A 16,777-nucleotide genomic window follows, 5' to 3' on the forward strand; every position below is an offset into this window, starting at 1 on the left:
ACTTTGGGCCCCATAGCACACCTAGGCTGCAAAAAAGTGTCACACATGTGGTATCGCCGTACTCAGGAGAAGTAGTATAATGTGTTTTGGGGTGTATTTTTACACATACCCATGCTGGGTGTGAGAAATATCTCTGTAAATGGACAATTGTGTGTAAAAAAATCAAAAAATTCTCATTTACAGAGATATTTCTCCCACCTAGCATGGGTATGTGTAAACAACATTTTTGGTATGTTTATTTTTTGTCACAAAGTGTCATTTTCCGCTAACTTTTGACAAAAAATAAAATCTTCTATGAACTCACCATGCCTCTTAGTAAATACTTTGGAAAGTCTTCTTTCCAAAATGGGGTCATTTGGGGGGTATTTATACTATCCTGGAATTCTAGCACCTCATGAAACATGACAGGTGCTCAGAAAAGTCAGAGATGCTTCAAACTGGGGAAATTCACTTTTTGCACCATAGTTTGTAGACGCTATAACGTTTACCCAAACAAAAAAAAATCCAATAAGTGTCTATTTATTGATAAAAGACATGTAGCACAACAAATTTAGACAAAAATGTTTATAGAAATTTTACTTTATTTAAAAAATGTCAGCACAGAAAGTTAAAAAAAAAATCATTTTTTTTTTACAAAATTCATGTCTTTTTGGATGAATATAATAAAAACTAAAAATCACAGCAGCAATCAAATAGCACCAAAGGAAAGCTGTATTAGTGACAAAAAAATGAGGTAAAATTAATTTAGATAGTAGGTTGTATGACCGAGCAATAAACCGTTAAAGCTGCAGTGGTCTGAATGGAAAAAAAGTGTCTGATCCTTAAGGGGTTTTAAGGCTGCAGTCCTTAAGTGGTTAAACAGATCCATTCTGCAGGGCACAAGTGTGGACCTGGCTTAAGGCAAAACATCTTACAAGGCTTGAGCCAATTAGCCTTAAAGGGACACTTAAGCCAGAAAAAAATTTTTTTACTCACCTGGGGCTTCTACCAGCCCCCTGCAGCAGTCCTGTGCCCTCGCAGCCACTCACTAATCCTCTGGTCCCCTGCTGCCAGCTAGTTTCGTTTTTTGCTGACAGGCCCGTTAGGACTGGCTATGCGTAGCTTTTTCCGCATTCCCGACTGTAATTAGCGCTATTGTTGGCCGCAACGCTTACAAAAATACGCGTTGCTGCATATCTATGCGTTCACAATTTTTTTTTCTGACTTAAAGAGAATCTGTATTGTTAAGATCGCACAAAAGTAAACATAGCAAGGAAATGAACAGCGCTACTTAAAAACAGGCAAGTGCCTACCTGCAAAAGAGTGCAAGCCCCACTTGTGGGATATACTACACACCGAGCATACACATGACCTGTCTACCACTGGAGGATGTTGGTTTCCTGTAACAGCTTGCATGCAACCCATTAAGTACTCGTCCCTCCCACTGCGAAGAAGTCAATGCTCCATGGGAGGGGCCTAACACTAAATAAATCCTAACCTATGTATATGCATAGCCTGGGTGCGGCTAATCAAGTAAAATCGAAAATTGAAAATTGCGCAAAAGGTGGATCAGCGCAACACCAGGCCGCCTCCGAATGGCCTCCATCAGAGATGCGCTGAGCCCCCCCAGGAACTACAAACACACCTTGAACCCAAACATAAGCTCTGCATATACACCAAAAGCATGGCTGTTAAGTGGGAGCAGCTGACCAAAAATGAATTAAAAGTAAACATACCAGTGTGTTAGGGGACATCTCCTATTACCCTCTGTCACAATTTTGCCGCTTCCCGCTGCATTAAAAGTAGTCAAAATCAGTTTTTAAAAGTTTGTTTATAAACAAACAAAATGGCCACCAAAACAGGAAGTAGGTTGATGTACAGTATGTCCACACATAGAAAATACATCCATACACAAGCAGGCTGTATACAGCCTTCCTTTTGAATCTCAAGAGATCATTTGTGTATTTACCTTCTGTCCCCCTGCAGCTCTCATCCACTGAATACTAGTGACAGGCTGTGAGGCTGATTGGTTCTTCCTGCAGACAGCTCTGCCTGTGTCTGTGTAATTCCTCAGTTTGTGTCAGCCAGCTCCTTTCACAGCCTAACAGAGGAGGATTTTTATCCAGCTCTCCTTCACTGATAAGAGAGCAGAGACGCTGCTGGCTTATGTAAATAACACACACACAGGAGTGTGCATAGAGGGGCCTGGAGAGGGCTGTGCATAACAGATCGGCACAGAAAAGTTGGCAGCCTTCCAGACACAGGGCGACAAGTCCGACAAGGGAAAGATACATTGATTTATTACAGAGACAGTGATAGTAGAAAGTGCTGCAGTAAGCCAGAGCACATTAGAATAGGTTTAGGAACTTGTAGGATGATAGAAGAAAGGATGACATTTTTGCTACAGAGTCTCTTTAAGGTTCACTTTAAAAGGATAAATTCCTTCCCGACTCCAGATGGCAGTCAGATAAATCCCTGGATCAACTCTCCTAGTAATTATACCTGTTGATGCCCTTTAATGCAAGGAAAGCATCCAAGCCCACTTTTGCAGATATAGAGTTTGCCATAACTTCTACCTGCAATAAGATATTCCAGGTTTTAACCACTGTTACTGTGACGGACCCCTTTCTAAAGGGGATCATGTCGCAGATCATGTACCCTTGTCCGTTGTACTTCCATAGGGCCAAAAAGCTCATCTGCCAAGCTTTTGTATTGCCTTTTGATTTATTTATACATTTTAATCAGGTCACCTTTTTTCCAAGCTATTGTAAATATTCCATCTTTATCCAACCTTTCTTGGTAATTGAGATCTTCCATCTCTCTGATCCCTCTTAATTTAGTTGCTGGTCTTTGTACCCGTTCTAGAGGGTCAATAGCCTTTCTATAGTGTGGTGCTGCATCCCATACTCCAGATGGGGCCTCACAAGAGATTTAAACAGAGGGGGTAGTATACTAGCATCTCAAGATATTATTTCCCTTTTTATGCACCCAAGAATTTTATTTGCTTTAGCTACTGCTGCCTGGCATCGTATACGCCGTGATTCTAATTACAACAGGAGGCATAGTAGTTATTATTTGTATTAGTAATACATTATTACTAACAGTAATAACAGGAAGTACTGTTATTTCCAATATATATTTATTTATTTATACTTAAATGGGGAAAATCTCCTTATTTACAAAATTATACATGTATATTTTTTAGGGGACGAGGTACACCACAAAGCACAGAGCCGTGTGCTTTCACAGCAGTCACAAGTGTTTACCAGTGACAAAGTTAGTAACCTAGGACTGGTCTGTGATGTAAACCAAAAAAGGCTGCCCATTAGCACTTAACAGTATATATTTGTATTCTCACACTATAGGGTAGCATCAACAAATCAATAGCCCCTAAGACCATGGGTGGCCCTGGAGGCTATGGGGGCCTCTTCTCTCTATGCGGCAGAGTAAGCACAGTGTAACAATGCATACTTACCTGCATCAAGGCTTTGTCAGGTCTCCTCTTCCTGGCAGCTGCACACTCTAAGCTGCCATTCTCTGGTTCCCAATGCATGTCACATGATCAGGAGCCAGGTATGCAGCAGAGAGCAAGTTGCTGTGCTGAGTAAAAGAGGACACCCAAAGCAGTGCTGGCACAGGTAAATATTACAAACTGCTCCCTGCATTTACTCTGTCAGGGGAAGCAGACGTGTGAGCCTGGCCATGCATGAGGGAAATAATATAGCTGAGTAGTGTTGGGCGAACAGTGTTCGCCACTGTTCGGGTTCTGCAGAACATCACCCTGTTCGGGTGATGTTCGAGTTCGGCCGAACACCTGATGGTGTTCGGCCAAACTGTTCGGCCATATGGCCGAACTAAGAGCGCATGGCCGAACGTTACCCGAACGTTCGGCTAGTGCTGTGATTGGCCGAACGGGTCACGTGTAGTGTTGGGCGAACATCTAGATGTTCGGGTTCGGGCCGAACATGGCCGCGATGTTCGGGTGTTTGAGCCGAACTCCGAACATAATGGAAGTCAATGGGGACCCGAACTTTCGTGCTTTGTAAAGCCTCCTTATATGCTACATACCCCAAATTTACAGGGTATGTGCACCTTGGGAGTGGGTACAAGAGGAAAAAAAATTTAGCAAAAATAGCTTATAGTTTTTGAGAAAATCGATTTTAAAGTTTCAAAGGGAAAACTGTCTTTTAAATGCGGGAAATGTCTGTTTTCTTTGCACAGGTAACATGCTTTTTGTCGGCATGCAGTCATAAATGTAATACATATAAGAGGTTCCAGGAAAAGGGACCGGTAACGCTAACCCAGCAGCAGCACACGTGATGGAACAGGAGGAGGGTGGCGCAGGAGGAGAAGGCCACGCTTTGAGACACAACAACCCAGGCCTTGCATGAGGACAAGAAGCGTGCGGATAGCAATTTGCGTTTTGTCGCCATGCAGTCATAAATGTAATACAGATGAGAGGTTCAATAAACAGGGAACGGAAACGCTAACCCATCACAGATGTTCATTGTTCATGTTACTTGGTTGGGGTCCGGGAGTGTTGCGTAGTCGTTTCCAATCCAGGATTGATTCATTTTAATTTGAGTCAGACAGTCTGCATTTTCTGTGGAGAGGCGGATACGCCGATCTGTGACGATGCCTCCGGCAGCACTGAAACAGCGTTCCGACATAACGCTGGCTGCCGGGCAAGCCAGCACCTCTATTGCGTACATTGCCAGTTTGTGCCAGGTGTCTAGCTTCGATACCCAATAGTTGAAGGGTGCAGATGGATTGTTCAACACAGCTATGCCATCTGACATGTAGTCCTTGACCATCTTCTCCAGGCGATCGGTGTTGGAGGTGGATCTGCACGCTTGCTGTTCTGTGTGCTGCTGCATGGGTGTCAGAAAATGTTCCCACTCCAAGGACACTGCCGATACCATTCCCTTTTGGGCACTAGCTGCGGCTTGTGTTGTTTGCTGCCCTCCTGGTCGTCCTGGGTTTGCGGAAGTCAGTCTGTCGGCGAACAACTGGCTAGAGGAGGGGGAGGATGTCAATCTCCTCTTTAAAGTCTCCACAAGGGCCTGCTGGTATTCTTCCATTTTGACCTGTCGGACTCTTTCTTCAAGCAGTTTTGGAACATTGTGTTTGTACCGTGGATCCAGAAGGGTATAAACCCAGTAATTGGTGTTGTCCAGAATGCGCACAATGCGTGGGTCGCGTTCAATGCAGTCCTAGGCCGAAGAGGTCATAGCCTAGGGTCACAAAAACCTGTTTATTTGGGCTATTTCAATGGTAGTGATGGTGACGTACATAAATCTCAGCCATGGCCGTTAGCAACGTCTGAATTTCACGAAATGTCTCATGCAGGTAGAAGACATATTGTTAGACTTGGATTCCAAAGATGGGGTCCCTACATCTCTGCAAACCAGAGTTACAGGGGTCCAAAATTGGTAAAATCCCCCATAGGCTTTCATTGGGCCTCCTATTTACAGTTCCAAAATCTCACATGTTTTCAAAGGGCAATTGATCAGCAGTGGCAAATTTTCTAGCATTGTAGGGACCCTTAGGGGGAACATGACTGGTGAGTTTCGGGCCCCTAGGCCAAAGAGGTCATAGCCTAGGGTCACAAAAACCTGTTTATTTGGGCTATTTCAATGGTAGTGATGGTGACGTACATAAATCTCAGCCATGGCCGTTAGCAACGTCTGAATTTCACGAAATGTCTCATGCAGGTAGAAGACATATTGTTAGACTTGGATTCCAAAGATGGGGTCCCTACATCTCTGCAAACCAGAGTTACAGGGGTCCAACATTGGTAAAATCCCCCATAGACTTTCATTGCCTCCCTATTTCACTTTCCAAAATCTCACATCTTTTCAAAGGGCAATGGCTCAGCAGTACCAAATTTTCTAGCATTGTAGGGACCCTTAGGGGGAACATGGCTGGTGGGTTTCGGGCCCCTAGGCCAAAGAGGTCATAGCCTAGGGTCACAAAAACCTGTTTATTTGGGCTATTTCAATGGTAGTGATGGTGACGTACATAAATCTCAGCCATGGCCGTTAGCAACGTCTGAATTTCACGAAATGTCTCATGCAGGTAGAAGACATATTGTTAGACTTGGATTCCAAAGATGGGGTCCCTACATCTCTGCAAACCAGAGTTACAGGGCTCCAAAATTGGTAAAATCCCCCATCCCCACAATCCATCTGCACCCTTCAACTATTGGGTATCGAAGCTAGACACCTGGCACAAACTGGCAATGTACGCAATAGAGGTGCTGGCTTGCCCGGCAGCCAGCGTTATGTCGGAACGCTGTTTCAGTGCTGCCGGAGGCATCGTCACAGATCGGCGTATCCGCCTCTCCACAGAAAATGCAGACCGTCTGACTCAAATTAAAATGAATCAATCCTGGATTGGAAACGACTACGCAACACTCCCGGACCCCAACCAAGTAACATGAACAATGAACATCTGTGATGGGTTAGCGTTTCCGGTCCCTGTTTATTGAACCTCTCATCTGTATTACATTTATGACTGCATGGCGACAAAACGCAAATTGCTATCCGCACGCTTCTTGTCCTCATGCAAGGCCTGGGTTGTTGTGTCTCAAAGCGTGGCCTTCTCCTCCTGCGCCACCCTCCTCCTGTTCCATCACGTGTGCTGCTGCTGGGTTAGCGTTACCGGTCCCTTTTCCTGGAACCTCTTATATGTATTACATTTATGACTGCATGCCGACAAAAAGCATGTTACCTGTGCAAAGAAAACAGACATTTCCCGCATTTAAAAGACAGTTTTCCCTTTGAAACTTTAAAATCGATTTTCTCAAAAACTATAAGCTCTTTTTGTTAATTTTTTTTCCTCTTGTACCCACTCCCAAGGTGCACATACCCTTCAAATTTGGGGTATGTAGCATGTAAGGAAGCTTTACAAAGCACGAAAATTCGGGTCCCCATTGACTTCCATTATGTTCGGAGTTCGGGTCGAACACCCGAACATCGCGGCGATGTTCGGCGAACGTTCGCGAACCCGAACATCTAGGTGTTCGCCCAACACTATAGCTGAGAAGTGAGAACCTCTGTGTCCAAGTTATCAGACTCGCTTAGGGACAACAGTAAACAAAGGTGCTTTTCCAACTGATAAGTGCATGTAGAAAATGCCAACATCTTTCAGATTTCAGCTGATGTAAACCAATTCCACTGATTCCACTGATGTAAACCAAAGTACATCCTAATGTGATAGTACTAATGATAGTTAATAGTGAATTTCTTCTTTGGTAAAATTACAAAAAAAAAGTTTGTTTGACAGAAGCAGAACCTTGTGATTTAAAGGTGCTGATAATTTAGTTGATTTTTTTTTTGCTAATTATTATCAATTTAAGGCGGCCTGAGAATTGACCAAATGACAAAAATGTCACAACACCACTAAAGCCTTTTTTCTAAAGCCTAGAATAATGCTGGTGTTACAAAGATATAAAAAGCAAGCAAAGAAAAAAAAACAAAATAGTAATGACTGATAGTAGTTGTTAAAACGACTATTCAGTTTTCTGAATATTTTTCTAATGTCAATTACTATTCATCCATTTTGAATGCAAAATCAGATCAAATAAATGAACATTTTTTATTCAGGCATTTAATTTACTTTTTATTTAGGCATTTATCGATGGTCTATTACGGTACCTATTGACTCCCAAAATACTGATGCATAGGGTTTTTTTTGTCACTCTTTAGCACATGGCAACACAGGAAGCAACAGAAAATACAGGAAGGGAGGAAAGGAAAGGGAAATTATAAAACAAAACATTACATCAGTTATGGAACACATGGTTCCTTTCACTGAAATACACTGCGACTAAGCACTTCACAGATAAAGAAAAACATCTTTTCGCAAGAGTCATATGAAAGACCTGTGGTGTACAAGAATTCTTGGAAATATTATCATCATTCATCCTATAGACACCAGCAAATTGTCTGGGCACGAGAAAGAGTGTAACGATTTAGAGAATCTGTTGGTGGTACTTAGTCTGTGCTATCCAATTAGGCTCATCTTCAGATCTTATCAAAGGACTGAACTTCACTGTCTCTGCCTATAAACAGACACATACTGCAACACATAGACAGTATACTGTACAGCACATCCCCACATGCTGGCTTGGTTATCTCTCACAAGTCGCCACCTGCAGACAAGTGGGGTGGAGAACAATAGAGGAAATAATCAATCCAGCCAAATTTTGCAAGCCTTACCTGGGTCAAATCATAGCAACGTCAGGATGATGAACGTTCTGTAATGTAGATGTGGTGTGACAGCAGACCTCTTTAGAACTCATGATCTTTATTCAATCCACTTTTTCTCCCAAGTTTTATCCTAGATAATATTTTCACACCTTATCATTAAAATGCCTTTTGAGCCACCAGCAAGCAAGAAAACCCTCGGAATAAATTTGACTATACTTTTTTCACTTACTTTTTGGAACCTTTTCAATTGCAGAATGCAAAAGTTATTTTAAATATAAGATGAAAGATTATCTCCTTGGAGAAAACTTAGAAGAAAATCTGAATTAGATGGGGTCCATAGGCTCATATGCTATCAACTTTTCTCCTATGTTTTTTTGCAAGGAGATCTTTTTAAACCTTAGCAATAAAATACCTTTATGTTCCCAGCATGCAAGGAAATATGTTTGATATTACTTTTGTACCTACTTTGTAGTACTTTTTCAATTGATGCTGAAGAGTTACTTTTAGATAAGATGAAAAATGATCTCCTGGGAGAAAAGGTTAATTGAATAAGGAATATAATGAGAACTTTTTAAAACCTTCTTGGCAGTAACCCCGAGCTAAGCTCGGGGTAAGCCGCCGCGGAGGATTTCTCAGGCCCTGCTGGGCCGATTTTCATATATTTTTTTAGAACACGTAGCAAGCACTTTGCTTGCTGCGTATTCGGGTCGATCGCCGCCGCTCGCCGCCGATGCGCCACAACCCGCCTCGATACAGGGCCCCCCCACATACCCCTTGCGCAGCCTGGCCAATCGCCGCCAGGCTGCACTATGGGGTGGATCGGGACTCCCTGTGACGTCACGACATCGATGACGTCGATGACGTCACTCCGTTCGTCACCATGGCGACTGGGGAAGCCCTGAAGGAAATCCCGTTTAGAACAGGATTTCCGGATAAGCTTGATCACCGGCAGCGATCGGAGGGGTGGGAGGGAGGCTGCAGGGAGGGGGAATCATGTAGCTAGCTCTAGGCTAGCTACAAGATAAAAAAAATAGGCTTCAAAAACCTCCTGCGGCCGCACAGCCGCAGAACAATTAACCGCCAGGAGGGTTAAATATAAAACCAGGTTAGTTTATATTAAAGATACATTTTTGAAGTGGATGAACACATGCAAGTACAATAGCACAAACCTTAATTTGTTCACCCTTCATCAGTCATTACTGTGTTCTAATATGATCTAGGGGAGGCTTGCACACTTATTCCACCAATTAGTTGACAATTGCTAAAAATCCAGTCTAGGATTGCTGGTTCATTTATGGCCTGGTCTAGAGGCTTTCTTCCTTTTTTAAATTTAGCAAATCAGTATCATTGTATGGATCAAGGTCAACATTTTCAGTGCTACATACAAAATGTCCATTGCATTGCAGATCCCATGTATATGGTTGAAAAGCCATACATCTGTTGTATGGTATAAATGCATGCAGAGTGAATTGTATGCTGCAGCAGTGGAGGTGAAAGCAGAACTTTTTTAACCACCTCACGCCAAGACCACTTTTTCTATGCATTTTAAAGAAAATAAATAAATAGTTTCTCAGTTTTCACCCATTATTGTTTTTTTCTTTTTGCTTAAAAAGTGGCACTGTAGATAAATGCTACAATATTTGATGACAATATATTTTTCTGCATAACGTACATTTTTTTCCTAGTATTGCAATAATCAGTTATCCAGCACTGATGAGGATTGGCTGATGCCGGATTAATTATTTCTGGTTGCCTGAGACTCATTGTTAAAAACAAGCCTGGCTAATACAGTACTATAACCCACTCTACAGTATATACATAACATAAACTCTGTATTAAATGTTAAAATACTGTACATGCCTATTTCATGTTTATTTTTTATGTATTACTGTCTTCTCTTTTTGTCCTTCTATTCTTATTCTGTAATCCTTCTATCTTGATTGCAGAATGTTATCCTACCATCAACTTCCATCACTTGCTTGCGAAACACTTACAGTACTTGAAACCCTGGCATTGGCATATCTGAATTTCAACCGTCTCTCCGATCCATTGATTTAGACTTATTGAATTCCTTGGTGAAAAATTGATATAAACCTGGGCAGGAGATTAAAAAAGAAGCTCTGATGTGATCTATTTTAGTTTGTTGCTGAAAGGTATTCATATTGGTTGCTTGGTGACAAATTCAAAAATGCCCCACTGAAGATTTTTCTTGCTACTTAGTTAGGTTTGACGGAGAGCATTTCCCTTGGTCAGGGACACAGGTGTCAAACTCTGTCCTCGAGTGCCAAATCCATGCCATTGTTTAGAATGGACTGAGAAATAAAGAAATGTGTTCTACCTGATGAAGCTCCAGTGGCGTAGCAAAAGGGGGTGCAGAGGTAGCGACCGCATCGGGGCCCTTCGGCCAGAGGGGCCCCAAAGGGTCCACCCTCTATCACAGTATTAGCTCTCTATTGGTCCTGTGCTCATAATAATCACTTCTATGGATACTGTGAATAGTAGTAATCATTAACAAAGTGTTCCCCATCCCCTTCTTGCACCTCTGACACTGTAGCTGCCATTGGCAAGTTTTGGTACGCCGTTTCAATTGTTATGTATAGAGTGCTTGGGGGGGGGGCCCATGTAAAATTTACACCAGGGCCCTTAGCTACGCCACTGTTGACCTCACCTCAACAATTAGTTTGAGCTGTTCCAAAAATGTGAGAGGACCTCAGCCCTTGAGGACTGGAGTTTGACACCTGTGATCCAGGGCAATGGAACTGTGGGAAGTCCCAGGGGGTAATTCATGGCTCAGCAAAATGTGAGCGATAGGATTGGACTTTCTGCCCCCCCCCCCCCCCCCTTTTCCAAAAAAATTAAAAAAAAGGGTGAAATTAAAAGGCTTGTATCTTCTAGTATAAGCCTCAGCTGGTGTCATCCTAGCAAACAGTAATGCATTAGGATGTTGTCTCAAGTATGAAATAACTAAACTTGACAGGTATAAAAAGCAGTCAGTAGCCAAGTAGGCCCTCCATCGAGCTGGGAAATGGTTCTTGATTGTTAGGCAGTTAAAGTGGACCTGAACTCATAACTTCCTCTTTGTTCTAAAAGATATAAAACAGCATAATAAGCTTTAAAGGAAACCTAAAGGGAAGTAGAAAAAATGAGTTTCACTTACCTGGGGCTACTACCAGCCCCCTGCAGCTGTCTTGTGCCCTCGCCGGTCCTCAATGATCCTCCGTAGTCCTGCCGCCAGCTAGTTTCACTGCCTTGGCCACGTATACACTTCTCCGCTTTCCCCTCCGCAATACCATCCTGCACCTGCGGAGGGGAACGCGAAAAAAGTATACGTGTGACCAGGGCTGCGCAGGCACTGTGGCCAATCGACTCTCAGCGACAACAAAACTGGCTGGTGGCAGTAGAATGTAGGATCGCTGAGGACCAGCACAAGCACAGGACGGCTGCAGGGGGCTGGTAGAACCCTTTAGGTTTCATTGAGAGAAAAAACATTTCTTTGTTACAGCTGATACAAATCCTAAAATAAATCTGCACTGTTTCTACTTCTTGATTCATGGAAGCAGACGTATTGTTTTCAGCCTGTGCTTTTAAATTAACTTATCAGCCATCTTTGCCATGGCTGTCATGTGACACAGGGGAGAGAGCAAATTACAACTTGTGATTAGTCACAAATGAGGGGGAATTAAAGCAATCCTGATGCCACAATCAACATATTTATTTTTAAAAAAAGCACCAAATCATAACTCACCTACTCCGCGTTCCAATCGCTGCCTTTGCCGTCCTGTCAGCTCCTCCGTTCAGCCGCAGTGTCACTCGTACGCCTCGGCATCTTCACAGCAATGGAGCCGGAAGTACCGACGCGAAGTACTTCCAGGCCAGCACCATTGCTGTGAAGATACCAGTGCTTACGAGTGACACTGCGGCTGAACGGAGGAGCTGACAGGACGGCAAAGGCAGCAATTGGAACGCAGAGTAGGTGAGTTATGATCTGGTGCTTTTTAAAAAAATAGGTCCAGGATAAAGCAGCAGCAGGCCATGATCACGGGCGTTGCTAGGGGCAACAGGGGAGGGAACTGACACTTCCTCATGCCCATTTTTGATGTTTAGTACCAGTCGAATATTTCAACTGAGTACTGCGGGGACCCCTGGGGGCGCTGGGACATGAGGCTGATGCTGTGCCTACATCACAGCACTGCAAACAAAAGTATAGCATGTATGCCAACTACCCTTCTCAGGTCAGGGATACTTCACACAGGCTAAACTATCTAAATGCATACAGGGTGCATTTCTCTATGCTTTCCTTCTGTCCTGTGGAATAGTTCAGGTCCATTTTAACAAGTGCTGAGCACAGATGTTGTAGATAACAATAGTTTTGGGAAAATTTGAAGAATGAAATTACACCAAGACAGTAAAGGTCCAGTGACTATATCTAGTGATGGGCTACATCTGCTCCTGTTTACCCTGCTAAGAGATGAGAACAGCATGATGTGGCTGGTCCTCTTGCTTTTCCTCTCAGAACAAAACTAAGGGCTAAGAATCATTGTACTGCATGCAGTTGTCCTCACTGGGTGTTTTGGATCATCAAAACAAGGAGTGCTGTTTTCACACTGTTCACTGTCAACTGCTCCAGCGTCTGTGGTATTTGGCATGTGAGGAATAAGAGGAGACCTGTTCATTGCTCACTGCAGGTTGGCTAGTTTGTACCTAGAAAGAAGAGGTGGTTTGAGGGGACCCATACTGGATCATCCACACTACTGCACATTCAGTATCATGTGGTTGTACCAAATGTAAGAAAAGTCAGATATGTATGGCCGCTTGGATTTTGTTTTAATATCAATCACATCACCATCACCACTAGTTTGGTACTGCACATTGCAACCATCTATTGCAAACTGTTCCCACCTGCTTCCCACCTGCTACCCTTCATCACACTAGACCACGCACACAAAAATAAACACACTTTTTTAAATTTATTTTTATTAGATTCAATGTTTGTATGAAGCCTAATGTCTATGTCTATACAAATTGAATGGGGTATAGAGCATTTACTACCAGGCAATAAGTAGCAGTGTTGCTCATGTGCACAGTATGGGGGCTACTACATTTGCAACTACAGCATAAGACCAGGAATTGAGCACCACTACTGGGGTTCTGCACAGTGTAGGTGTAAACTGCATTTTACTGTTCATCATGTATTTGTGCTGTTGTGCTGTGGAGCTTATCATGCTACCCTTGCAGCAAATTAAACCAGAAATTCAGCCCCTAACATCAGGTAATTTATATTAATAATGATGGCAAAACGAATGTGTTATAGCAAATAAGACAAGAAACAAATGATAGACCTCCTTTGTAACTGGAAGGATTGTGTGGCTAAAATGCCAAGAATATATGCAGACTAAATGGTACACTTTAATGATTCTTGCCCATAGCAAGTGTGGCCAATATTCCTAACATCCCCACAGCTGGTGCGGCCAGTATAAACGTCCCCAATAGCACACTTGGCCAGTTCACTCCCAACAAGTTCCCCCGGGGCACCCCCTTTCTGCTTTGCAGAGTATTGCAGGGGAAATATCTGCTTCTAGCGCTGGGCAGTACTCTCTCCCCCTCAGGGCCCTTTTCCACTAGCTATCACTAGCGATTGCGCTAAACGCTAGCGATTGCGATTCAGCAAAGTAACACATTTTCCCGGCGTTTGCGATCGCGATATTGCTCTGCACTGGACTGCATAGCAAAATCACGGCAACAATCGCTCCGCGCCGCAATCGCATTTGAGTAAAAAACGAATTGCGGTAGTGGAAATTACCTATGCGCGATTCTTATGTTGAAATACAAACTGTAGCGATTTTAAAATCACTAGCGGTTTGCGATTTTGTGATTCAGCATCGCAAATGCCGCTAGTGGAAAAGAACCCTCATTGCAGCCACGTCCTCTGTAGTATGCCTCTGCTCCATATGATTCCAATACATGTCACATGCTGTACAGAGCTGAGGTATGCTGTGTGGCTGTGAAGTGCAGAGAGGACCGCCCAGTGCTAAAGTGTGCTGACCTCCACTGTGTTACTATTCTCCCCAACACCAAGCAATTAACAGTTAGGCCCCTTTTACACTTAATCAGTTGGTGTGCATTAGTGTGCGTTTTTTCCATAGCAGTGCATGGGGAAGAAGATTTCAGTTAAAATGTGTTAAGTGTGAAAGGTGCCATAGGAAAACATGGGCATTACTTTGAAAATCTGTTTTCTTTCCGTTTTAACTGAGAGCAACTGATTAAGTGTAAAAGGGCCCTAAGGGTGTTACAACCAATGAATAGTCCCTATCTGACAAATATGCAACTTGAACTAAATGCCAATATCCTGCAAATGCCCCAGAAAATGCCTCATGAAGAACAAGAAATCAGAGAAACATGTTTCCCCCTACATAGGATTCCCTGTCACTGCTATTCTCCAGCTGCTGATGAGCTGCTTGGGGGGTGCAGGGAACCATGGGGAGGTCGGAAAAAATGTTCCCATGATGAATATCACTGATGTTCAATTACAGCACTGCTAGTGTGAAATAAGCAATGTTGCTGGAGAATTTCTCCTTAACCTGAACCGTGTAACAGAATAGCCAAATAGCTTATGGTGGCCTAGAACAACTAGGAACTAAGAAGGGGCTAAAATACACCAAAAAAGCCCTCTTATTAAAAAGCGATGCTGAATATAATTTGCCTTCTTAACACAAAAGATATTTGCAATGCTTCAGCTTAAAGTCAGCAACTGTGGTTTCCCATCATGCATCACTCCTGAATAGTGTTGGCGTTTGAATTTGGCATTGTGAAATTGAACACTTGAATATTCCCGACCACCGCTGCTAATCACTTGAACAAGCAGAAAGGGTCAGGAGGACATACACATTGGGGGCCCCTACAGGCTCTGGGTCCCTGGGCAACTGCCCCCTTTACCTCTATGTGCATGTGCAGGCCCCGTTGCCACATAAAAATGCAGTCATGTAGTCAAGAAAGCCAAAAGAAATAACCAAAAATCCATGCAATTGGCATAATTTGAAGAAAAATGTGTTAGGAAAAAAACATGAGCCTCTGGCACAGCAGAGGCTCATGCACAGCAGAGGCTCATGCACAGCAAAGGCTTATGCACAGTAGTGGCTCATGCACAGTAGTGGCTCATGCACAGCAGTGGCTCATGCACAGCAGTTACAGCCGTCGACTGAGAAAGACCTGTCTCTTGCTTATATTTGGTAAGTAGGCCTATTTTTTCTGAAAAATGTGTATATATTAGAGTAAACTCACCACAATTGGTAGTAGTAGTTAATATACTAAGTTTAATCCGGTTTCGGCTGGAGATTTTGGCTGGGAGAGATGTTAGGGCCGTCGGATGGCTGCAGATCAGGTTGGTGACATAAACAGGGCAGGAAATGATGAGAAATATTGTAGCAAATTGTAGAAATGCTGTTTTCTCATCATCTCCTGACTCTGTAAGCAAACTACAAACTGATCCAAACTGATCTCAACTGATACCAGGGGCGGATGGCACAGGGATGGCCAATACTGGTTTATATAGGGCTGTTGGTTTACATTATGAAAGGCATAGGGGGAGTTTTTTTTTTGTTTTTTTTAGCACAGTCATGTATATAGCTAATAAAGGCAGTGATGAACCATATTTTATTAATAAATGGGTGTCAAATATCAGAATTTCAGCATGTTATGATATCAGGAGTAGCTGGTGGTATAGCTGCAGTCTGCTAGACTCTCATATATCAGTTATATACACTGCTCTAAGTAACATTAGAGTGGATGCACAAAGCTGTCATAATATTGTTGTGCACAGAGAGCGCACTGCAATATTACCATTACTACCAGCAGCTATTGGCACTACCCGCCATACTCTAGTACCGCGAGTGTTGCTATGGTAACACGCATTAGTAATGTTAATAACCTGATTCTGGTAGTACAGTAATATTGCTGTGCGCGGTCTAGGTACAGCAATATTACAAGGGCACAACAATGTTACCAAAGCTTCATGCATCAACTCCATTGTATTTTGCCTTCATTACTGTTTTCAAATATAGACTATATTTCAATTAAATTTGTGATACTCACCACTCTGCCCTGGGTTCCGCCCCATATCCGGTTTCCATGTCCTTGACACCACAACTGTGTTCCCTCCCCAGTTGTTCTCCCTTTTGTTAAGAATAGCATGGCTGTCAGGCTCCAGTTCCTCCTCTTCCAGTCTGCCACAGGACTAATGGCAAGATCTCTGCTTTCCACCTAACCCTGCTCTGCTGTCCGCCTGGCCATGTCTCTGCTTTCCACCTGTCCCTGCTCTGCCAACCATCAGTTCCTATCTCAGTTTTCAACCTAACTCTTTAGGGCAGCATGGTGGCGCAGTGGTTAGTGCTTTTGCCTTGCAGCGCTGGGTCCCCAGTTCAAATCCCAGCCAGGTCAACATCTGCAAGGAGTTTGTATGTTCTCCCTGTGTCTGCAAGGGTTTCCTCTGGGCACTCTGGTTTCCTCCTGCATCATAAAAACATACAGATAATTTAATTGGATTCCCCCTAAATTAGCGCTAGACTATGATACATGCACTACACAATACA

At 43.2% G+C, this 16,777-nt stretch overlaps 1 long non-coding RNA gene across 1 annotated transcript; it reads right to left on the reverse strand.

Moving 5' to 3' along the window:
• Window positions 1-10,027: 10,027 nt before the first annotated feature.
• Window positions 10,028-15,691, reverse strand: LOC137517759 (uncharacterized). The gene is made up of 3 exons (XR_011020658.1): window positions 15,471-15,691; window positions 12,650-12,893; window positions 10,028-10,286 (listed from the first exon to the last, which is right to left on the reverse strand). It is a non-coding gene; the product is annotated as an uncharacterized lncRNA (long non-coding RNA).
• Window positions 15,692-16,777: the final 1,086 nt, after the last annotated feature.

Source organism: Hyperolius riggenbachi, chromosome 5 (genome assembly GCF_040937935.1).
Source record: "Hyperolius riggenbachi isolate aHypRig1 chromosome 5, aHypRig1.pri, whole genome shotgun sequence".
NCBI classification, from domain to species: Eukaryota; Metazoa; Chordata; class Amphibia; order Anura; family Hyperoliidae; genus Hyperolius; species Hyperolius riggenbachi.